Source organism: Ptychodera flava, chromosome 13 (assembly GCF_041260155.1).
Source record: "Ptychodera flava strain L36383 chromosome 13, AS_Pfla_20210202, whole genome shotgun sequence".
In the NCBI taxonomy this organism is placed as follows: domain Eukaryota; kingdom Metazoa; phylum Hemichordata; class Enteropneusta; family Ptychoderidae; genus Ptychodera; species Ptychodera flava.
Window position 1 is genome coordinate 31,722,841 of NC_091940.1, and position 10,000 is coordinate 31,732,840.

Below are 10,000 nucleotides of genomic sequence, written 5' to 3' on the forward strand. Positions count from 1 at the left end.
TCTCTCTCTCTCTCTCTCTCTCTCTGAAAAGATGGTAAGTTCTTTCACTTTGATACAACATCATAATTCTTATGATAGAATCTAAAAAACATAAAACACACTCATCGAATATGATTTTGCGTTTGTACAGGAAGACTAAATTATAAAACACCATTTATTATTTGGATACTGGCTACAAATTCAATTTATCCGAACGTAGAGATGTACAATTTGTGAAGATCTCTTGTCGTAGTGTCCAGAACACTTTAAGTCTTTCAAGTAACAAAAATGAAAGAATCACAAATATGTAGTCTGAAGTTTCTGTTATTTCCCCCTGACTGTGTCTCATATATAATTAAGTGTCTGTCTGTGTCCATTCTCTCTCCTCTCTTCTACTCTCCCCTGTGTGCTTACCTGTCTGTTTTGCTGTTTGTGTCTCTACCTTTCTGTGTAAATCTCACTGTCTCTGTCTGGCTGTTTTCCTGTCTGTCTGTCTGTCTGTCTGTCTGTCTGTCTGTCTGTCTCTGTCTGTCTGTCTGTCTGTCTGTCTGTCTGTCTGTCTGTCTGTCTGTCTGTCTGTCTCTCTCTCTCTCTCTCTCTCTCTCTCTCTCTCTCTCTCTCTCTCTCTCTCTCTCTCTCTCTCTCTCTCTCTCTCTCTCTCTCTCTCTCTCTCTCTCTCTCTCTCTCTCTCTCTCTCTCTCTCTCTGCAACAGGAGGTAAGTTCCTCAAATTTGTGAAGATTCCATTTGAAGAAACTAGCAGAAGAAACTGAAAACATACGCATTGAATAGGCTTGCACGTTCACCAACAAAGACTTAAATTAGAAAAAAACGACACAGTTGTTATATCTCATTTGGATCAAGACTAGAGAAAAATCAATTTATCTTAATGCAGATATGTAAATGCTGTGAATAATTCTTGGCTTACTGTGAAGAGGGAACGTAAGTAATCAATGTAGGAAAAAATGAAAGAATCACTAATATGTGGTCACCTCTGCCAATTTTATCCTTACCTGTATACCCTTACGAAAGATCAAAATTGCCACAAGTTTGCATTCCTTATTTGTTACAAACTTGATACAAATTCTGAATCCAAACAAGCACCAATCTTGCTAGTCAGTTATATACACTTTGATTCAAACATAGGCTAAGTTTGCAGCAAGTATGTGTGGAGAGTGTGATGAACATTGCACCAAGTTTGTACAGAGAATGTAGAGGTCATTTTGTTTTTGTTTCTATGAGTGTGCACCAAGCTTGGAGATGTGGGGGGGATTCAATATCGTGGGCATGGTATCTGTTGCCTTAGCAACAGCAGACATATACTGTTGCCCTGGTTACATTTCAGGGGATTTAGATGATTGTAATTCCTGACAGCGTCTTTTTCAAAGTAATGCTCACACAACATGTGGTACATGACATCATCGTGCTGCTACTCCCCATTGTATTGTATACAAATGATAATTTCTAAACTGGCTTATAAATGTACTCTTTAGATATGTTTACCTTGTGAGCAGCAGATTCTAAAATTCACCTTAGAGTCATGTATCCAGATGTTAGGTTGAACATCTATGAAAAAGTTGAGAGGATATTACTACATCCAACACGCACTCACCCTACGACACATTCAACTATACTACACTGTAAAAAGAAAAAACTTCTCACACAATAAATTTTGTTAACTAAAAACACAATATATTACTGCAGAATAAAACAGTATCTCTACTATAATAAACATACAATCTTTGTACTTTATACATAAAATGAGCTGTAAAATATATTCTTTTTGGCATATATGTACAGTACACTCTAATTCAAAACATTCCCTGACAATGGAATTTAGATTGAAAAATGGTAAATTCTGTCTCTTTAAAGAAGATCATACAGATCACAATTTTTTTAAATGTGTACCAAATAGAAACTGAGTGGTGAAAAAATATTAAAGTCTCATAGATAGTTAACTATGAAAAACTTATTCAAAAATATTTTGTAATTTTTGTGACATATATACTTTTGTTGACGAATAAAATTCACTTTAAACATTTCAAAATACCTTTCCGATTGAATGTACATGGAAAACATAAGAGTTTTAACTTAATGTTGTATTATTACATGTTCAAATCAAAACGCAAAATCATCGAAAAACATTGTCCAGAGCTACAAAAAAAAATAAAAACTTCATGGGATGACCTTGACTTAACAGCGATATTTGAACAGACACTTAGTGTTCAGTCCAACTTCAAAAAGCAAACAACTAAACACAACCACATTCCACATCACTTGGATGATAGATTAGTTCCGCCTAGTCCAAAATATTGCTTCCACCGTAAGATACTGACAACTGTGACGAAAATAACTCTGCCATGTCCGATTTGTCCAATGCACAGCATGCAGTGGAGTTTCTATCATAAGAACCAATGCAATGATCGATAGGGACAGTCTCACTTCTTGTCATCATGATGTTCTCAATGAACAGTGGTTGGTTTGAAATGGTCCTCTGTGGCATGGAAAGTGTCATAGCAGCAAACTCTAGCTTGAAACTTAACTGAAATCCCGCGGAATTGTCCAAGGTCATTTGAGTGTATAACGGACATCCATGATCCACTGAATGTGTTTAACTTACATTAAACTCTCGGTGTCGAACGGAGGCAATGTGTCCTTCATCAAACAACAATTGTACTCCCAATCTCTTCTTTGTTCCCTTAATCGTCCGATGACAGAAATAGTCTACAATTTCTCCCCAAAACGGCTGGTAAAAACGTTGTAAATTTGACTGCTGAAGCAGTGCATGATCCATGACTTGCTATGGTGCAGTGGAATTCAAATGCTGGTGTTGGCCAAATTAGCCAATCAAGTGTCTCGCTTCACGACATGTGATCTTGTAAGGTCGAAGTTCAAATACATAATAGGCTGTGTGACCTGTGACCTCGATGCTCTCATTTATCTGAAACGTCAGTTTCTCGAGAAATGGGAGAGTATATTACTTTTTACCAACTTTTATGCACTTGAAATCAATCATTTGAAGACATTTGGTGTCAGCTGGGATCCATGGTCTTTGGACATGTGTAATAATGCAAGTAATCATTTATAGCCGTGGCAATGACTTTCCCTGCTCTGAGCGTACTGGTATGACAGTGTGAATGTGTTTTGGCGGACACATGACAGGTACTTTCAGTGGTTACGACTAGTGAACGGAACAAAAAAGTCTTTAAATGGAATTCGAGTACCATTTTTGGATCCTTATCATTTAAAATATGTCCAAGGAGATTGTTTGAAAAATGGCAGCTTAGTTGACTTTTGATGTTTTTCATTCATGATGTTGCAATGGTTTGATATGGAGGTAGCTACCTCAATGGTTTTTATAAATTTGTGCATTCCACGCGTAACCTAATTCATATGTGTTTAACAACCGAGAGTATTTAAAAAATTTTTGAAAAAAAAGATTAATTTGTCATTTTGTACAATGAACACAGGGTACGTAGTTCGATCATTGTTTCAAATCTGTGACAAAACAGTGCCACATGGGACAGCTAAAAAAATCTGAAGTTCGGACCAAACTTGATTTGTATTTCACATATATCTGCAAGTTTGGTACAAATGTCACAACTACCATGGTGAAAATCCCATAGTGTGTACCAAACTAGTACAAACTTGGTGCATATTTCACATGTTCAATTAAAGTGTGTATCAAATTTGTAACATATATGTACTAATATGTAGCAAGTTTTGATCTTTCGTACGGGTGTCCTTTTGGCTGTCTGCCTGTGTCTCTTGCCTTTACAATTTCCCCTTTGTACCTGATTGTCTTCCTGTCTCTGTCTGTCTGACTGTCTGCCGATTTGTTTGCCTATATCTAACTCTATATCCCTCCCACCTCTTAATCTGTCTCTCTGTGTGACTCTCTGTCTTTCCCTGTCTCTGTCTCCCCCTCTCTCCCCTGTTCTCTCCTCGCCTGTTTCTCCTCCCCCCCTCTCTACCTCCTCTCTCTCTCTCCTCTCTCTCTCTCTCTCTCTCTCTCTATCTCTCTCTCTCTCTTCTCTCTCTCTCTCTCTCTCTCTCTCTCTCTCTCTCTCTCTCTCTCTCTCTCTCTCTCTCTCTGTCTCTCTCTCTCTCTCTCTCTCTCTCTCTCTCTCTCTCTCTCTCTCTCTCTCTCTCTCTCTCTCTCTCTCTCTCTCTCTCTCTCTCTTGAAAACAGCGGGTATAAGTTCTTTCACTTTGATACAACATCATAATTCTTATGATAGAATCTAAAACACAAAACACACTCATCGAATATGATTTTGCGTTTGTACAGGAAGACTAAATTATAAAACACCAATTTATTATTTGGATACTGGCTACAAATTCAATTTATCCGAACGTAGAGATGTACAATTTGTGAAGATCTCTTGTCGTAGTGTCCAGAACACTTTAAGTCTTTCAAGTAACAAAAATGAAAGAATCACAAATATGTAGTCTGAAGTTTCTGTTACTTCCCCCTGACTGTGTCTCATATATAATTTACTTTCTGTCTGTGTCCTTTCTCTCTCCTCTCTTCTCCTCTCCCCTGTGTGCTTGCCTGTCTGTGTTGCTGTTTGTGTCTCTACCTTTCTGTGTCAATCTCAATGTCTTTGTCTGGCTGTTTTCCTGTCTGTCTGTCTGTCTGTCTGTCTGTCTGTCTGTCTCTCTCTCTGTCTCTGCTCTCTCGTCTCTGTCTCTGTCTCTCTCTTTGTCTGTTTTGTCTCTGCTCTGTCTCTGTCTGTCTCTGTCTGTCTGTCTGTCTGTCTGTGTGTCTGTCTGTCTGTCTGTTTTCTCTCTCTCTCTCTCTCTCTCTCTCTCTCTCTCTCTCTCTCTCTCTCTCTCTCTCTCTCTCTCTCTCTCTCTCTCTCTCTCTTTTCTCTCTCTCTCTCTCTCTTCTCTTCTCTCTCTCTCTCTCCTCTCTCTCTCTCTCTCTCTCTCTCTCTCTCTCTCTCTTCTCTCTCTCTCTCTCTCTCTCTCTCTCTCTCTCTCTGAAACAGGAGGTAAGTTCCTCAAAATTGTTAAGATTTCCATTTGAAGCAACTAGCAGAAGAAACTGAAAAATACTCATTGAATAGGTTTCCACGTTTACCAAGGAAGACTTAAATTGCAAAACACCACAAAGTTGTTATATCTCATTCGGATTAAGACTAGAGAAAAATCTGTTGATCTCAATGCAGATATGTAAATGCTGTGATTAATTGTCTGCTTACTGTGAAGAGGGAACGTAAGTAATCTATGTGTGAAAAATGAAGGAATCACTAATATGTGGTCACCTGTGCCTCTTTTATCCTTTACCTGTGTCTCTTACCTTTACCATTTCCCCTTTGTATCTGATTGTCTGCCTGTCTCGTTCTGTTTGACTGTGTGCCGATTTGTTTGCCTATATCTGCCTCTATGTCCCTCCCACCCTCTTAATCTGTCTCTCTGTATGTCTCTCTGTCTTTCTCTGTGTATGTCTTCCGCTGTTTCCCTCTGTCTCTCTCTCCCCCTCTCTTCCCCTGAGTCGTCCCTCGCCTCTGTTTCCCCTCTCTCCTCTCTCTCTCTTTTCTCTCTCTCTCTGTCTCCCCCCCCTCTCTCTCTCTCTCTCTCTCTCTCTCTCTCTCTCTCTCTCTCTCTCTCTCTCTCTCTCTCCTCTCTCTCTCTCTCTCTCTCTCTCTCTCTCTCTCTCTCTCTCTCTCTCTCTGAAACAGCTGGTAAGTTCTTTCACGTTGATACAACATCATAATTTCTTATGATAGAATCTAAAAACACAAAACACACTCATCGAATATGATTTTGCGTTTGTACAGGAAGATTAAATTATAAAACATCAATTTATTATTTGGATACTGGCTACAAATTCAATTTATTCGAACGGAGATATGTATAATTTGTGAAGATCTCTTGTCGTAGTGTCCAGAACACTTGAAGTCTTTCAAGTAACAAAAAATGAAAGAATCACAAATATGTAGTCTGAAGTTTCTGTTACTTCCCCTGACTGTGTCTCATATATAATTTACTGTCTGTCTGTGTCCATTCTCTCTCCTCTATCTCTTTTACCCTGTGTGCTTGCCTGTCTGTGTTGCTGTTTGTGTCTCTACCTTTCTGTGTCAATCTCAATGTCTTGTCTGTCTGTCTGTCTGTCTGTCTGTCTGTCTGTCTCTCCTCTCTCTCTCTCTCTCTCTCTCTCTCTCTCTCTCTCTCTCTCTCCTCTCTCTCTCTCTCTCTCTCTCTCTCTCTCTCTCTCTCTCTCTCTCTCTCTCTCTCTCTCTGAAACAGTGGGTAAGTTCTTTCACTTGATACAACATCATAATTCTTATGATAGAATCTAAACACAAAACACACTCATCGAATATGATTATGCGTTTGTACAGGAAGACTGAATTATAAAACATCAATTATTATTTGGATACTGGCTACAAATTCAATTTATCCGAACGTAGAGATGTACAATTTGTGAAGATCTCTTGTCGTAGTGTCCAGAACACTTAAGTCTTTCAAGTAACAAAAATGAAGAAATCACAAATATGTAGTCTGAAATTTCTGTTACTTCCCCTGACTGTGTCTCATATATAATTTACTGTCTGTCTGTGTCCATTCTCTCTCCTCTCTTCTCCTCTCCCCTGTGTGCTTGCCTGTCTGTGTTGCTGTTTGTGTCTCTACCTTTCTGTGTCAATCTCAATGTCTTTGTCTGGCTGTTTTCCTGTCTGTCTGTCTGTCTGTCTGTCTGTCTGTCTGTCTGTCTGTATGTCTGTTTCTCTCTCACTCTCTTCTCTCTCTCTTCTCTCTCTCTCTCTCTCTCTCTCTCTCTCTCTCTCTCTCTCTCTCTCTCTCTCTCTCTCTCTCTCTCTCTCTCTCTCTCTCTCTCTCTCTCTCTGAAACAGCTGGTAAGTTCTTTCACTTTGATACAACATCTTAATTTCTTATGATAGAATCTTAAAATCACAAAACACACTCATCGAATATGATTTTGCGTTTGTAGAGGAAGACTAAATTATAAAACACCAATTTATTATTTGGATACTGGCTACAAATTCAATTTATCCGAACGTAGAGATGTACAATTTGTGAAGATCTCTTGTCGTAGTGTCCAGAACACTTTAAGTCTTTCAAGTAACAAAAATGAAAGAATCACAAATATGTAGTCTGAAGTTTCTGTTATTTCCCCCTGACTGTGACTCATATATAATTAAGTGTCTGTCTGTGTCCATTCTCTCTCCTCTCTTCTACTCTCCCCTGTGTGCTTACCTGTCTGTTTTGCTGTTTGTGTCTCTACCTTTCTGTGTAAATCTCACTGTCTCTGTCTGGCTGTTTTCCTGTCTGTCTGTCTGTCTGTCTGTCTGTCTGTCTGTCTTTGTCTGTCTGTCTGTCTGTCTGTCTGTCTGTCTGTCTGTCTGTCTGTCTCTCTCTCTCTCTCTCTCTCTCTCTCTCTCTCTGTCTCTCTCTCTGTCTCTCTCTCTGTCTCTCTCTCTCTCTCTCTCTCTCTCTCTCTCTCTCTCTCTCTCTCTCTCTCTCTCTCTCTCTCTCTCTCTGCAACAGGAGGTAAGTTCCTCAAATTTGTGAAGATTTCCATTTGAAGAAACTAGCAGAAGAAACTGAAAACATACGCATTGAATAGGCTTGCACGTTCACAACAAAGACTTAAATTAGAAAAAACGACACAGTTGTTATATCTCATTTGGATCAAGACTAGAGAAAAATCAATTTATCTTAATGCAGATATGTAAATGCTGTGAATAATTCTTGGCTTACTGTGAAGAGGGAACGTAAGTAATCAATGTAGGAAAAATGAAAGAATCACTAATATGTGGTCAACCTCTGCCAATTTTATCCTTTACCTGTATACCCTTACGAAAGATCAAAATTTGCCACAAGTTTGCATTCCTTATTTGTTACAAACTTGATACAAATTCTGACATCCAAACAAGCACCAATCTTGCTAGTCAGTTATATACACTTTGATTCAAACATAGGCTAAGTTTGCAGCAAGTATGTGTGGAGAGTGTGATGAACATTGCACCAAGTTTGTACAGAGAATGTAGAGGTCATTTTGTTTTTGTTTGTATTGAGTGTGCACCAAGCTTGGAGATGTGGGGGGGATTCAATATCGTGGGCATGGTATCTGTTGCCTTAGCAACAGCAGACATATACTGTTGCCCTGGTTACATTTCAGGGGATTTAGATGATTGTAATTCCTGACAGCGTCTTTTTCAAAGTAATGCTCACACAACATGTGGTACATGACATCATCGTGCTGCTACTCCCCATTGTCTTGTATACAAATGATAATTTCTAAACTGGCTTATAAATGTACACTCTTTAGATATGTTTACCTTGTGAGCAGCAGATTCTAAAATTCACCTTAGAGTCATGTATCCAGATGTTAGGTTGAACATCTATGAAAAAGTTGAGAGGATATTACTACATCCAACACGCACTCACCCTACGACACATTCAACTATACTACACTGTAAAAAGAAAAAACTTCTCACACAATAAATTTTGTTAACTAAAAACACAATATATTACTGCAGAATAAAACAGTATCTCTACTATAATAAACATACAATCTTTGTACTTTATACATAAAATGAGCTGTAAAATATATTCTTTTTGGCATATATGTACAGTACACTCTAATTCAAACATTCCCTGACAATGGAATTTAGATTGAAAAATGGTAAATTCTGTCTCTTTAAAGAAGATCATACAGATCACAATTTTTTTAAATGTGTACCAAATAGAAACTGAGTGGTGAAAAAATATTAAAGTCTCATAGATAGTTAACTATGAAAAACTTATTCAAAAAATTTTGTAATTTTTGTGACATATATACTTTTGTTGACGAATAAAATTCACTTTAAACATTTCAAAATACCTTTCCGATTGAATGTACATGGAAAACATAAGAGTTTTAACTTAATGTTGTATTATTACATGTTCAAATCAAAACGCAAAATCATCGAAAAACATTGTCCAGAGCTACAAAAAAAAAATAAAAACTTCATGGGATGACCTTGACTTAACAGCGATATTTGAACAGACACTTAGTGTTCAGTCCAACTTCAAAAAGCAAACAACTAAACACAACCACATTCCACATCACTTGGATGATAGATTAGTTCCGCCTAGTCCAAAATATTGCTTCCACCGTAAGATTACTGACAACTGTGACGAAAATAACTCTGCCATGTCCGATTTGTCCAATGCACAGCATGCAGTGGAGTTTCTATCATAAGAACCAATGCAATGATCGATAGGGACAGTCTTACTTCTTGTCATCATGATGTTCTCAATGAACAGTGGTTGGTTTGAAATGGTCCTCTGTGGCATGGAAAGTGTCATAGCAGCAAACTCTAGCTTGAAACTTAACTGAAATCCCGCGGAATTGTCCAAGGTCATTTGAGTGTATAACGGACATCCATGATCCACTGAATGTGTTTAACTTACATAAACTCTCGGTGTCGAACGGAGGCAATGTGTCCTTCATCAAACAACAATTGTACTCCCAAATCTCTTCTTTGTTCCCTTAATCGTCCGATGACAGAAATAGTCTACAATTTCTCCCAAAACGGCTGGTAAAAACGTTGTAAATTTGACTGCTGAAGCAGTGCATGATCCATGACTTGCTATGGTGCAGTGGAATTCAAATGCTGGTGTTGGCCAAATTAGCCAATCAAGTGTCTCGCTTCACGACATGTGATCTTGTAAGGTCGAAGTTCAAATACATAATAGGCTGTGTGACCTGTGACCTCGATGCTCTCATTTATCTGAAACGTCAGTTTCTCGAGAAATGGGAGAGTATATTACTTTTTACCAACTTTTATGCACTTGAAATCAATCATTTGAAGACATTTGGTGTCAGCTGGGATCCATGGTCTTTGGACGTGTAATAATGCAAGTAATCATTTATAGCCGTGGCAATGACTTTTCCCTGCTCTGAGCGTACTGGTATGACAGTGTGAATGTGTTTTGGCGGACACATGACAGGTACTTTCAGTGGTTACGACTAGTGAACGGAACAAAAAAGTCTTTAAATGGAATTC